Source organism: Zea mays, chromosome 3 (genome assembly GCF_902167145.1).
Source record: "Zea mays cultivar B73 chromosome 3, Zm-B73-REFERENCE-NAM-5.0, whole genome shotgun sequence".
Classification (NCBI taxonomy): domain Eukaryota; kingdom Viridiplantae; phylum Streptophyta; class Magnoliopsida; order Poales; family Poaceae; genus Zea; species Zea mays.
The window spans coordinates 181636411-181649703 of record NC_050098.1 but is presented as its reverse complement, the minus strand read 5'-3'; positions in this window follow the sequence as shown (position 1 = coordinate 181649703).

The window sequence follows — 13293 nt, the reverse complement described above, 5'->3', positions numbered from 1 at the left end:
ATTGGGAATTGAAACATCACAAGCATTGGAATCAACCTTAGCAATTAATTTTGCATTATCATTTCTAAGGTTGTCAATAGTCTCATGGCAAGTGCTTAGCTCAATAGATAGTTTTTCGCAATTTTCTACTTCTAGAGCGTAAGCATTTTTAACCTTAACATGCTTCTTATTTTCTTTAATAAGGAAGTCCTCTTGGGTGTCCAAGAGATCATCCTTTTCATGAATAGCACTAATCAATTCATTTAACTTTTCTTTTTGTTGCATGTTTAGGTTGGCAAAAAGAATGCGTAAGTTATCCTCCTCATTGCTAGCATTATCCTCATCACTAGAGGTTTCATATTTAGTGGAGGATCTTGATTTTACCTTCTTCCTTTTGTCGTCCTTTGCCATGAGGCACTTGTGGCCGACGTTGGGGAAGAGAAGACCCTTGGTGACGGCGATGTTGGCGGCGTCCTCGTCGGAGGAGGAGTCGCTAGAGCTTTCGTCGGAGTCCCACTCGCGACATACATGGGCATCGCCGCCCTTCTTCTTATAGTACTTCTTCTTCTCCTTTCTTCTCCCCTTCTTGTCGTCGCCCCTGTCACTGTCACTAGAAATAGGACATTTTGCAATAAAATGACCGGGCTTACCACACTTGTAGCAAACTTTCTTGGAGCGGGGCTTGTAATCTTTCCCCCTCCTTTGCTTGAGGATTTGGCGGAAGCTCTTGATGACGAGCGCCATTTCCTCGTTGTCGAGCTTGGAGGCGTCGATGGGTGTTCTACTCGATGTAGACTCCTCCTTCTTCTCCTCCGTCGCTTTGAATGCAACTGGTTGTGCTTCGGACGTGGAGGGGCCATCAAGCTCGTTGATCTTCTTTGAGCCTTTGATCATCAATTCAAAGCTCACAAAATTCTCGATTACTTCCTCGGGAGTCATTAGTGTATATCTAGGATTGCCACGAATTAATTAAACTTGAGTAGGGTTAAGGAAAACAAGTGATCTTAGAATAACCTTAACCATTTCGTGGTCATCCCATTTTTTGCTCCCGAGGTTGCACACTTGGTTCACCAAGGTTTTGAGCCGATTGTACATGTCTTGTGGCTCCTCCCCTTGGCGAAGTCGGAAGCGACCAAGCTCCCCCTCGATCGTCTCCCGCTTGGTGATCTTGGTCACCTCGTCTCCTTCGTGCGCGGTCTTTAACGTGTCCCAAATCTCCTTAGCACCTTTCAATCCTTGCACCTTGTTATACTCCTCTCGACTTAGAGAGGCGAGGAGTATAGTTGAGGCTTGGGAGTTGAAGTGTTGGATTTGGGCCACTTCGTCCTCATCATAATCTTCATCCCCTACGGATGGTACCTGTACACCAAACTCAACAACATCCCATATACTTTTGTGGAGTGAGGTTAGATGAAATCGCATCAAATCACTCCACCTATCATAATGTTCACCATCAAACGTTGGTGGTTTGCCTAATGGGACGGAAAGTAAAGGCGTATGTTTAGGAATGCGAGGGTAGCGTAGGGGAATCTTACTAAACTTCTTACGCTCATGGCGCTTAGAAGTAATGGATGGCGCGTCGGAGCCGGAGGTGGAAGGTGATGAAGTATCGGTCTCGTAGTAGACCACCTTCCTCATCTTTTTCTTGTCGCCACTCCGATGCGACTTGTGGGAAGAGGATTTCTTCTCCTTCCCCATCCCCTTGTTGCAGGACTCTTCCGATGAAGCTTTCCCGTGGCTTGTAGTGGGCTTGTCGTCGGTCTCCATCTCCTTCTTGGCTTGATCTCCCGACATCACTTCGAGCGGTTAGGCTCTAATGAAGCACCGGGCTCCGATACCAATTGAAAGTCGTCTAGAGGGGGGGGTGAATAGGGCGAATCTGAATTTTAACAACTTAATCACAACTACAAGCCGGGTTAGCGTTAGAAATATAATCGAGTCCGAGAGAGAGGGTGCAAAACAAATCGCAAGCAAATAAAGAGTGTGACACGCGGATTTGTTTTATCGAGGTTCGGTTCTCGCAAACCTACTCCCCGTTGAGGTGGTCACAAAGACCGGGTCTCTTTCAACCCTTTCCCTCTCTCAAACGGTCCCTCGGACCGAGTGAGCTTCTCTTCTCAATCCAACGGGAACAAAACTTCCCCGCAAGGACCACCACACAATTGGTGTCTCTTGCCTTGGTTACAATTGAGTTGTTCGCAAGAAAGAATGAAAGAAGGAAGCAATCCAAGTGCAAGAGCTCAAAAGAACACAACAAATCTCTCTCACTAATCACTAAATCTTTGTGTGGAATTGGGAGAGGATTTGATCACTTGGGTGTGTCTTGTATTGAATGCTTAGCTCTTGTAAGTAGTTGGAAGGTGGAAAACTTGGATGACTTGAATGTGGGGGTGGTTGGTGTAACACCCCTGGTGTTACTATAACTAAAACTTGAGCATGGCATCATAAGCATTGGCATTGCATATGTTTGACACACCTAGAGTGCATTCACTAGGCAAAAATTTCAAACAAGTTGTATTGTTTTAATGTTTTGCAAATAGGACCCTGGATAGGAAGCTTTACCCTAAATAGGGATTAAAGGGGTAAAACCTAACCCAAGTTGAGAAAACCTAAAAGCTTTAAGGTAAAAGTCATAAAATGAACCAAAAAATAAACTTGAATCACATTTATACCCCTCGGATACCAGAAACCCTAAAACTAAACCCTAGGGGCCTATGTGCAAAATTAGTCCACTTTTGGGCTAAAGTGCAAAAACCAAGCCAAATAAGTATTTTAAGTCATTTGGTTCACAAATATGTGGACTTAAAGGCCAAACCCTAAGTTTTGGACTTAAATGCAAAATGGACCTCATTTGAGTTCTATACTAAGTCTGAAATTCAGTGTTGAGGGCTCAACTTTGGAGCCCTGTATCTTTTGAAATATAGGGTTTTTGGCCAAAGTGACCACAACAAGTTTGTAGCCCAATTTTAGGAGAACAACTTTGTTTGAGGGTTCAAGCCATGATCTTATGAGAAATTTGGAGAAAAACCCAATCAAAGATGGACTGTCAGACTAGTTGAGGTCTGAAATTCAGAATGACAGTGTTTTGAGATGAACTTTGAGCTCGATTTTGAAGGGGATCCAATGACTTTTTGTGAGTACACATTATAGCAAAGATATAGATGGATTATAGCACTACAACTTTGCTATAGGTCACTAGGGGTGTTGCCATGAAAATTTGTGAGAAAATCGAGCCTAAACTATGACTGTCAGGCGTCATAACCTGAATGTCCCATGGTACAGTAAAGGGTAACTGAAGAAGATCCTGTCCCTCTGCTCGCCGCCGGTGGTCCATCACCGTCGATCACCGCTCGCCGTGATTCGTGCGTCGTGGCCATCGGATAAACATAGCTCGGTAAAGATCCTCACCGCCGGTGAGCTGGCCACCACTCCGACGGCCTCCCCTGCCTTCCCCTCTGCTTTACGGCTGGAGCGATAGGCTCGCCGGTGAACCGCCGCCGTCCGACCGTGCGCCGCGTGTCTTAACCGCGCCACCGCATCACCGCGACCCCCTCCAACTGTCCATCGATCACCGGAGTTACGTCCACGCCATAGGACACGTATTCACCGCGCCAGGCTTCTTCCTCATCTCCGGCCGCCACCGCGCCATCATCAATTCAAGCGCCACCGCTCGCTTCGCCTATAAATTGAGCCCCCGGCCAGCTGCGCTAGGTCGTACCAAAGCCATAGCCACCACTCCCATCTCCGATTAGCCCCCATAGCCAGAGAATCGCTCACTTCCCCCAATTCAGTTTCTGCCACCGTGAAACGAGCCTCACCGTCGCCAGCCATACTCCGGTCAGTTCCCGTCTTCTGCTCCCTTGTTTAAGCGTTCTCATGCATCTGCGATGCTCCCCGACCCCTTTAATCGAACCAAACCGCCTAGGATCGCCGGGAACGCAACACTTTAACCGCCATGCTCACAGCCACCGTGGCCAGAGCTTCGTAGTTGGTTTTAGCTGCAATTAAGTTGGGGGAAATGGTCAGGGTAGCCCCGATTTCATGGCCGCCGCTCGGAGAACCCAGCCATAGCCCCAATCGGCCGGTCCAGAACCTCGCCGGAGTGCTCCTCGCGCTGCCGTCGTCATGGACTTGGGCGTGCAAAGAATTAGAAATCCGGGGGGGGCTCGGTGTAAAGCGTCAGAGACCCGTTGGAATAGTGGTTGAACCCGTTCACAGTTAGATAAAGACACGAGGACCCCGGTGCAATTCTGCCATCGCGCGCGGACGCGGGCGCGCGCTTCCTGCGTTGTTGGGCCGGTTCAGGCCGGAATCAGCCCAACACTATTGAATATTTTCTTTTTTTCTTTTTCAGGAAAACTTTAGAAATATGTAGAAAAATGTAGAAAAATGATAAAATTGTGAAACTAATTTTCCTAGGCTTGTTATTTTCCCTAGAATTTAGTAAAAATAGTTTTGTGATTTTTAGGTTAAATAAAGAATTTTAAGGCATTTAAAGTAGTTCAAAGTAGTAGTTTTGGATTTTTAAAAGATAAGTTGTAATCCCAAAAATGCTCAAAATTTTTATATGAGATCCTCATATTATTTAGAAGCCTTGGGTAGAATTTAGGTTGATTTGGACCTTGTTTGATCCCCAAACCCCAAAACACCCCCCTGCCCTATGAACTCCTTTACCGACTCCGGAAACCCTAAGTTCTCGGAGTACCGTGAAGGAAAGTTGTACTCAAGACATAGATAATAAGTTTATATTATCTTTGCATCCTCATGAGCATCCCATAGCATCCATTCTTATACATATGTATGGTTATGATTAGAACGTGAAGAAGAAATCGAAGTAACTGAAGAGAAGACACCACCACCTTCGGAATCTCAGGCCGGAAATTGTTTCTACTTTGATATCTGCGGATCCGAGCCTGACTCACCTGTGAACGAAGGCAAGCCCCGGTGCATGCAACCCCTTTCCTTGTGTTTTTAAATACTTTTCGCACACTTAAGTCTAGTGAAATGTGCATTAGGTTCATAGGAATTGCTTGAAACCCTTTGATGCATTGCTTTCCTTGATATCCATACCTTTATAGATACTTCTGTGAAGTATCAAAATATGATTTACAAAAATGCTTAGCCTTGCTTAGATCTTGTGGATAGAAGTTGTCCTCAGTCTAACCCGGGAGAGGATGGCTTCTACCTGCAAGAATATTTTCATTTGGAGCAATAGTGGGATCTTACTGCAAAGTTCCCTATGATGCTCTTTCATTCTAAGGAACAGACACAATCCTAAGGATGGAAATACTTAAATTGAGACTTGGGTTAGGAACAGGTGATGTTCTACCCAGGTTGGTTAAGGATTAATGCGTATGTAGGCATGCTGACCGAGGACCCTTTAACTGGTCACATGCCTCATCATGGGTAAGCCTTGCCTCGGGCAGACTAAGACCAGAATAAGATAACACGAAATGGGCGTGGAGCGGTGGCGAGAGTAGCGTGTACCCTCCGTGGCAAGAGGCTGGACGGTGGTGTATCTGTGCTCTCGGTTTGCGTGAACCTGATCTGGTCTTAAGAACCCCGGTGGCGGGTTGACATATGCAAGGGTTAAGTGCTACATATGTCGTGTGATTGGAGATCCTCAGCTGAGTATAATCGATTCGGATCGCCGTACCTTCGCGGTTATGAAGACTTGGTCACTTCCCTGCAACCTAAAGTCAGGATGTGAACACTATGGATAAAAATAATGTTGTATTGATGAGATGTTGAAATTAGACTAGATGCAAATAGAGTCTATTAATACTTAATATGGCGTTAAAAGATTGAAAGTAAGGACTCACTTTAGTAAGCTACTTCTGCAAAAGTATAAGTTGATTTTTGCTAAAGCCTCTCCTTGACTCCTATTTACCCAGCATACCCTTGAGAGTCTTTTCCTTAGTCGGGTAAGACTCGCTGAGTAATTCCATACTCAGGGTTTATCCCTTTGTTGTTTTTAGGTGAGGAAGCGACAAATTTTTGTTGCTTTTGCTCCAAGGTGGTATCAAATGAAGAAAAAGAAAAATTGAAGTGCGGGAGGACTTGGTCCTCCACATAGGATCTTTTGCTTAAAACTTATCGGGAGGAGTCTGTGCCTCCCTTGGTTTGTATAATATTACTACTCAGCACTCGCCCTTTTAGTTCTGGTCTGTAATAAAATAACTTAAGCTTGCTTTTAAAATAAATGTAATTTATGTAATCGCTTCCGCATTTCTTTATCTCCGATGTTCGGTAATGTCTGCAAGACGGGTGAATCGTTCCTGGTAAGGTAAGGAAAGATACTGAACTTGTCAAGTGACTTAGGAACATCTACAGGGTGTCTGATGTCTGTTGGACAAGGACAACTGTAGGTGGGCTTAATTACTTGGGAGGTTCCGTCACAGCTGGTATCGGAGCGTAGCCCTTCTTTGCAGATATTATGAGGCATCTTCAAAAGGATTTTCAAAAGTCTTACCTAAAAACTCTTTTCTCTTCTTACCTAAGTATTCTGAAGAGTCTATCTTAAAGACCAGATAGGAAGAGTCCAATGTATAGAAGGTTGAATCGACTAAGGTTGATTCTGTACTTACACATGCATCATGCTAAGAATTATACTAATAACATTTTCCCCCTTAGAAAGATGCCGCCCCGCACAAGGCTAACGGCACGCAAGTCAACGGGACCAATTGGAGTGCCTCGGCATCAACTGGCCCCTCGACATGAAAGCAGTAGCAGTGGAAGTAATGACTCCATAGGAGATCTTGAAGCCCGAGTGAGTCGACTTCAAGCAGCGCTGCAACACAGGACCGATGCTTGGGTCGCAGACGAAGATAGAATCAATGAACTAAGAAGGGACATCCGTCACCTGCAGGATCAGCTTGCTGATCGAGACTTAGCACTTGACTGGGCAGTACAGTCTCGTTTGCTGGCATGTGCTAAGGAAGCAAGGGCTCAGGCCCAAATTAAAGAACTTAGCTCAACTGTCGACAACCTGTAGGTCTACTGCAATACGTTGCATGAGGAAGTCCATGTACTATACTCACAATTACACCCTAGTGTGCCTGCACACCCTGCCGAGGCGGAAGCCGGACCCTCTCACGTCGCGGGACGCGCGCTGGGTGGGGAGTTAGACCTTTTTGAGCCCCCTCCTTCTTTGAGGTTGGTTGATGTCTGGACTCCCACACCTGACGATGAGGCCGCCAAGAGTAATGGAAAGCAGGACTAATGGTGTAATAGAAGTAGAATAGTGTATTGTAGGGTGTACTGTTGTATAATAGGTTGAACTTTTGTATAATGGGTAATGTATCCTGTTATGTAATATCGAGTCTGTATCATTACTTTTTATAGTAATGTAAAATGGAAGGTTTCTCTGGCACATTATGTTTACTTCAAATGTTATTTGCCACAGATGTCGACCAGGACTCGAGGACAGGACGCAGCAGGAACTTCTGGGGGAAGGGATGTTACCCCAAACCCACCTCCGGTTCCTCCCACATTAGCCGAGGCGATTGCCGCCTTGGTGAATGCCACCGCAGACAATACCCGCTTCCTTAGGGAAAAGGCGGGTCAACAGCAATTCCAGCAGCAGGCAGGAAGGGGTTATCAGCAAGGCCCCCGTGAAACCACCTATCTGGACTTCTCTGAAACCCATCCACCCCTATTCATCAAAGCTGAAGATCCATTAGAAGCTGATGAGTGGATACGGGTTATTGAACAAAAGTTTGGTCTTCTCCGTTGTTCAGAAACGCAGAAGCCGTTGTTCGCAGCACAGCAACTACGTGGTCCTGCCAGTACTTGGTGGGGAAATTTTGTGGCTACTCAACCTGTCAACCATCAAGTCACCTGGGAAGAGTTTAAAGCAGCCTTCCGTGAGCACTACATACCCGAAGGAGTGCTGCATATGAAACAAGAGGAATTTATGAAGTTAAAACAAGGAGGAGATACCGTCAATCAGTATCTCAACAAGTTTAATCACCTGTCGCAGTATGCCATCGACCAGGTGAATACTGATTTAAAGAAGAAGAACTGTTTTATGCGGGGTTTAAATGATCGGCTACAGAGGAAAATGGCTGCCTGTATTGACTTGACGTATGGAAAGGCTGTCAGCACAGCCTTATCTGTTGAAGCAAAATACGCAAGTTCTGGGAAAAACAAGGGATTCGGTGGTGAGAGGCCTAATCAGGGCCAGGCGAAGAAGCAACAGTTTGTGATCCGGCCTTCAAGCCAAAATCACACTTTTTCTCGTCCACCCTTATTCCCTTTCAAACAGCCAATCATTATTCGCCCCAACAATACCCCCACTACTCCAAATCAGCCGGGTGCCCCAGGCACTCGATTCCCTGCCTTGCCTAGTTCTTCAACTGGGTGTTTTAATTGCGGCAAGTCGGGACATTTCATCAAAGACTGCCCATATCCTAAGCAAAATCAATCAAATGCTCCGCAAGGATCTGGGAGATCAGCTCAACCCAAAGGAAATATTGTGGGGAAAAATACAAAGAAGACGGGGCGTGTATATTACACCCAAGTGGCCACTACACCGGAAGGAGAGCCGGTGATGATGGGTACGTTTCCCGTGGCCAGTCACCCTGCAATTATTCTTTTTGATTCTGGTGCTTCGCATACATTCATTAGCAAGAAATTTGTGGAGCAACATCATATTGCATGCCATGAATCAAAAGAGGGATTTAAAATTCATTCACCTGGGGGACACATTTTTACTAGAGAAGTGGCCTATGAAGTGCCAGTAACAATGGCCGGACGAAACTTTCCTGCTAACATGATTGTTCTGAAAGGCCAGGATATAGATGTAATTTTGGGTATGAATTGGTTAACCCAACACAAGGCAATTCTCAACACTGAACTCAGAACCGTCAGGTTGAGCTATAATCAAGAAGAGATTCTTTTGTCTCTCCCCGTAACCAATCCAGCCAAAGCTTCTGGTAGAATATATGAAGCCATTGTACCGGAGATCAAGAACATTCCGGTAGTATGTGAGTTTCCAGATGTATTTCCGGAAGATTTGCCTGGACTGCCCCCTGAAAGAGATGTAGAATGTGTAATTGAGCTAAAGCCCGGTACGACTCCCATCTCCCGAAGATCGTACCGTATGCCCCCTAATGAGTTGGCGGAATTGAAGATTCAATTACAAGATCTACTGAATAAGGGATTCATCCGGCCAAGCTCGTCCCCATGGGGTTGTCCCGCCATTTTTGTTAAGAAGAAGGATAAAACCTTGCGAATGTGCGTGGATTATCGACCCCTGAATGAGGTCACCATCAAGAATAAGTACCCTCTTCCAAGGATCGACATCTTATTTGATCAACTGACTGGGGCGAGGGTATTTTCCAAAATTGATCTCAGGTCGGGCTATCATCAAATCCGTATTCGGCCCAAGGATATACCGAAGACCGCGTTTACTACGCGGTACGGATTGTTTGAATACCTGATAATGTCTTTCGGGCTCACCAATGCTCCTGCCCACTTCACCTATTTGATGAACTCAGTGTTCATGCCCGAGTTGGACAAGTTCATGGTAGTCTTCATTGACGATATCTTGATATATTCTAAAAATGAAGAGGACCATGCTCAGCATCTACGGATTGTATTGACGCACCTGAGGGAACATCAGCTATATGCCAAGTTCAGCAAGTGCGCGTTCTGGCTGGAGGAAATTCAATTTTTGGGGCACGTGTTATCGGCTAAAGGAATTGCAGTAGATCCTAGCAAGGTCAAAGATATTCTGGAGTGGAAACCCCCAACCACTGTTCACCAAGTCCGGAGTTTTCTTGGACTAGCTGGATATTATCGCAGATTCATACCAGATTTTTCTAAGCTTGTGAAGCCAATCACAAGTTTATTGAAGAATGACATTAAGTTCAATTGGTCTTCTAAGTGTAATGAAGCCTTTGAGCAATTGAAGGCATTATTAACCACTGCTCCGGTATTGGCTCAACCGGACATCACTAAGCCTTTTGATGTATATTGTGATGCATCTGGCAGTGGGCTCGGCTGTGTACTAATGCAAGAGGGCCGAATAATTGCGTATGCTTCAAGGCAGTTGCGCCGACATGAGGAGCATTACCCAACTCATGATCTGGAGCTAGCTGCTGTGGTTCATGCCCTAAAAATTTGGCGTCACTATCTGCTGGGAAATATCTGTCACATATATACAGATCATAAAAGTTTGAAGTACATTTTCACCCAGTCAGAATTAAATATGAGGCAAAGACGATGGCTTGAGCTTATTAAAGACTATGAACTGGAGATCCATTATCACCCAGGCAAAGCCAATGTGGTGGCAGATGCACTGAGCCGTAAGACTTCCTGCCACTGTCTTATGGTGAAGACCTCCGAGAACACTTTGTGTCAAGAGATGGAGAAGCTAAACCTGGGGATAATCCAACAAGGGACTCTAAATCAGCTAAAGCTTGAGTCAATCATTTTGCAAAGGATAATTGATGCTCAAAAGGATAATCTGGGTATGAAGCACATACGAGAAAAGATAAGGGCTGGAGTAGCCAAATGTTTCAAGGAAGACGATCAAGGTGTGATATGGTTTAAAAACCGCATAGTAGTGCCAAAGAACGAAGAACTCCGCCAGCAAATTCTTGATGAAGCACATCTTAGTCGTTATTCTATTCATCCCGGAAGCACTAAGATGTATCAAGACTTAAAGCAACATTACTGGTGGACAAAGATGAAGATTGAAATTGCACGCTATGTGGCTAAGTGTGACACTTGTAGACGTGTCAAGGCCATACACATGAAAACTGCTGGTCCATTACAATCTTTGCCAATCCCAACAAGGAAATGGGAAGACATAAGTATGGACTTTATTGTGGGACTGCCCAGGACGGCCAAAGGGTATGATTCTATTTGGGTTATCGTTGATCGACTCACAAAGATTGCCCACTTCTTACCCGTCAGGGCCAAATATACAGTAGCCACTTATGCAGCATTATATATCGGCCGTATTATCAGTTTGCATGGTATTCCAAAGACCATAGTGTCGGATCGTGGACCTCAGTTCGTATCCAAGTTTTGGGAAGAACTTCATAAATCCTTGGGTACCAAATTGCTCCACAGTTCGGCCTATCATCCTCAAACAAGTGGACAGACTGAGAGGGTAAATCAGATACTCGAGGATATGCTGCGGGCATGTGTTCTGGACTTCTCACAGAAATGGGATGAATGTTTGCCCCTAGCGGAGTTTTCATACAATAACAGTTATCAAGAAAGTATCAAGATGGCACCTTTTGAAGCTTTATATGGGCGACGGTGTCGAACTCCGCTAAATTGGTCTGAACCTGGAGAAAGATACTTCTTTAGGCCTGATATGGTGAAAGAGGTCGAAGAAAAGGTTCATAAAATTATTCATAATATGAAGAAAGCTCAGACTCGACAAAAGAGTTATGCGGACCGACGACGACAACCCTTATGCTTTCTGGTAGGCGATTATGTCTACCTGAAAGTTTCACCAATGAAGGGTGTATCGCGTTTCGGGGTTAAAGGGAAGCTTGCACCCAGGTACATTGGTCCATTCCTGGTGATTGAGCAATGTGGACCAGTGGCGTACCGACTTCAACTACCCGAAACATTGTCTGCTGTGCATAATGTGTTCCACGTGTCACAATTGAAGAAGTGTCTTCGGGTTCCCGATCGAACCATTGAAGTAACAGATGTTGTCCTTGAACCAGACTTGACATACTCTAAGCACCCTATACGAGTCTTGGATCAAAAGGACAGGGTTACCCGGAGAAAAACTCTCAAGTTTTATAAGATACAGTGGAACCAGCATTCTGAAGATGAAGCTACTTGGGAAACTCAAGACTTCTTGAATAAGAATTTCCCAGGCTTTCTAGCCTCATGTAATTTGTAAAGTGTATATAGTTATTGCAATAAAGGAATGAACCCCCACACCACCCCTGCCTTGTACCAGAATTAAGGAAATAAAAGTATTCCGCGTTTCCTTTTCCATTACTTACCCTAGGACTTTTAATCTCGGGATAAGATTCTTTTATGGGGGGAAGGATGTAACACCCCTGGTGTTACTATAACTAAAACTTGAGCATGGCATCATAAGCATTGGCATTGCATATGTTTGACACACCTAGAGTGCATTCACTAGGCAAAAATTTCAAACAAGTTGTATTGTTTTAATGTTTTGCAAATAAGACCCTGGATAGGAAGCTTTACCCTAAATAGGGATTAAAGGGGTAAAACCTAACCCAAGTTGAGAAAACCTAAAAGCTTTAGGGTAAAAGTCATAAAATGAACCCAAAAATAAACTTGAATCACATTTATACCCCTGGGATACCAGAAACCCTAATTGGAACCCTGGAAAACCCTAAAACTAAACCCTAGGGGCCTATGTGCAAAATTAGTCCACTTTTGGGCTAAAGTGCAAAAACCAAGCCAAATAAGTATTTTAAGTCATTTGGTTCACAAATATGTGGACTTAAAGGCCAAACCCTAAGTTTTGGACTTAAATGCAAAATGGACCTCATTTGAGTTCTATACTAAGTCTGAAATTCAGTGTTGAGGGCTCAACTTTGGAGCCTTGTATCTTTTGAAATATAGGGTTTTTGGCCAAAGTGACCACAACAAGTTTGTAGCCCAATTTTAGGAGAACAACTTTGTTTAAGGGTTCAAGCCATGATCTTATGAGAAATTTGGAGGAAAACCCAATCAAAGATGGACTGTCAGACTAGTTGAGGTCTGAAATTCAGAATGACAGTGTTTTGAGATGAACTTTGAGCTCAATTTTGAAGGGGATCCAGTGACTTTTTGTGAGTACACATTATAGCAAAGATATAGATGGATTATAGCACTACAACTTTGCTATAGGTCACTGGGGGTGTTGCCATGAAAATTTGTGAGAAAATCGAGCCTAAACTATGACTGTCAGGCGTCATAACCTGAATGTCCCATGGTACAGTAAAGGGTAACTGAAGAAGATCCTGTCTCTCTGCTCGCCGCCGGTGGTCCATCACCGTCGATCACCGCTCGCCGTGATTCGTGCGTCGTGGCCATCGGATAAACATAGCTCGGTAAAGATCCTCACCGCCGGTGAGCTGGCCACCACTCCGACGGCCTCCCCTGCCTTCCCCTCTGCTTTACGGCTGGAGCGATAGGCTCGCCGGTGAACCGCCGCCGTCCGACCGTGCGCCGCGTGTCTTAACCGCGCCACCGCATCACCGCGACCCCCTCCAACTGTCCATCGATCACCGGAGTTACTGCCACGCCATAGGACACGTATTCACCGCGCCAGGCTTCTTCCTCATCTCCGGCCGCCACCGCGCCATCATCAATTCAAGC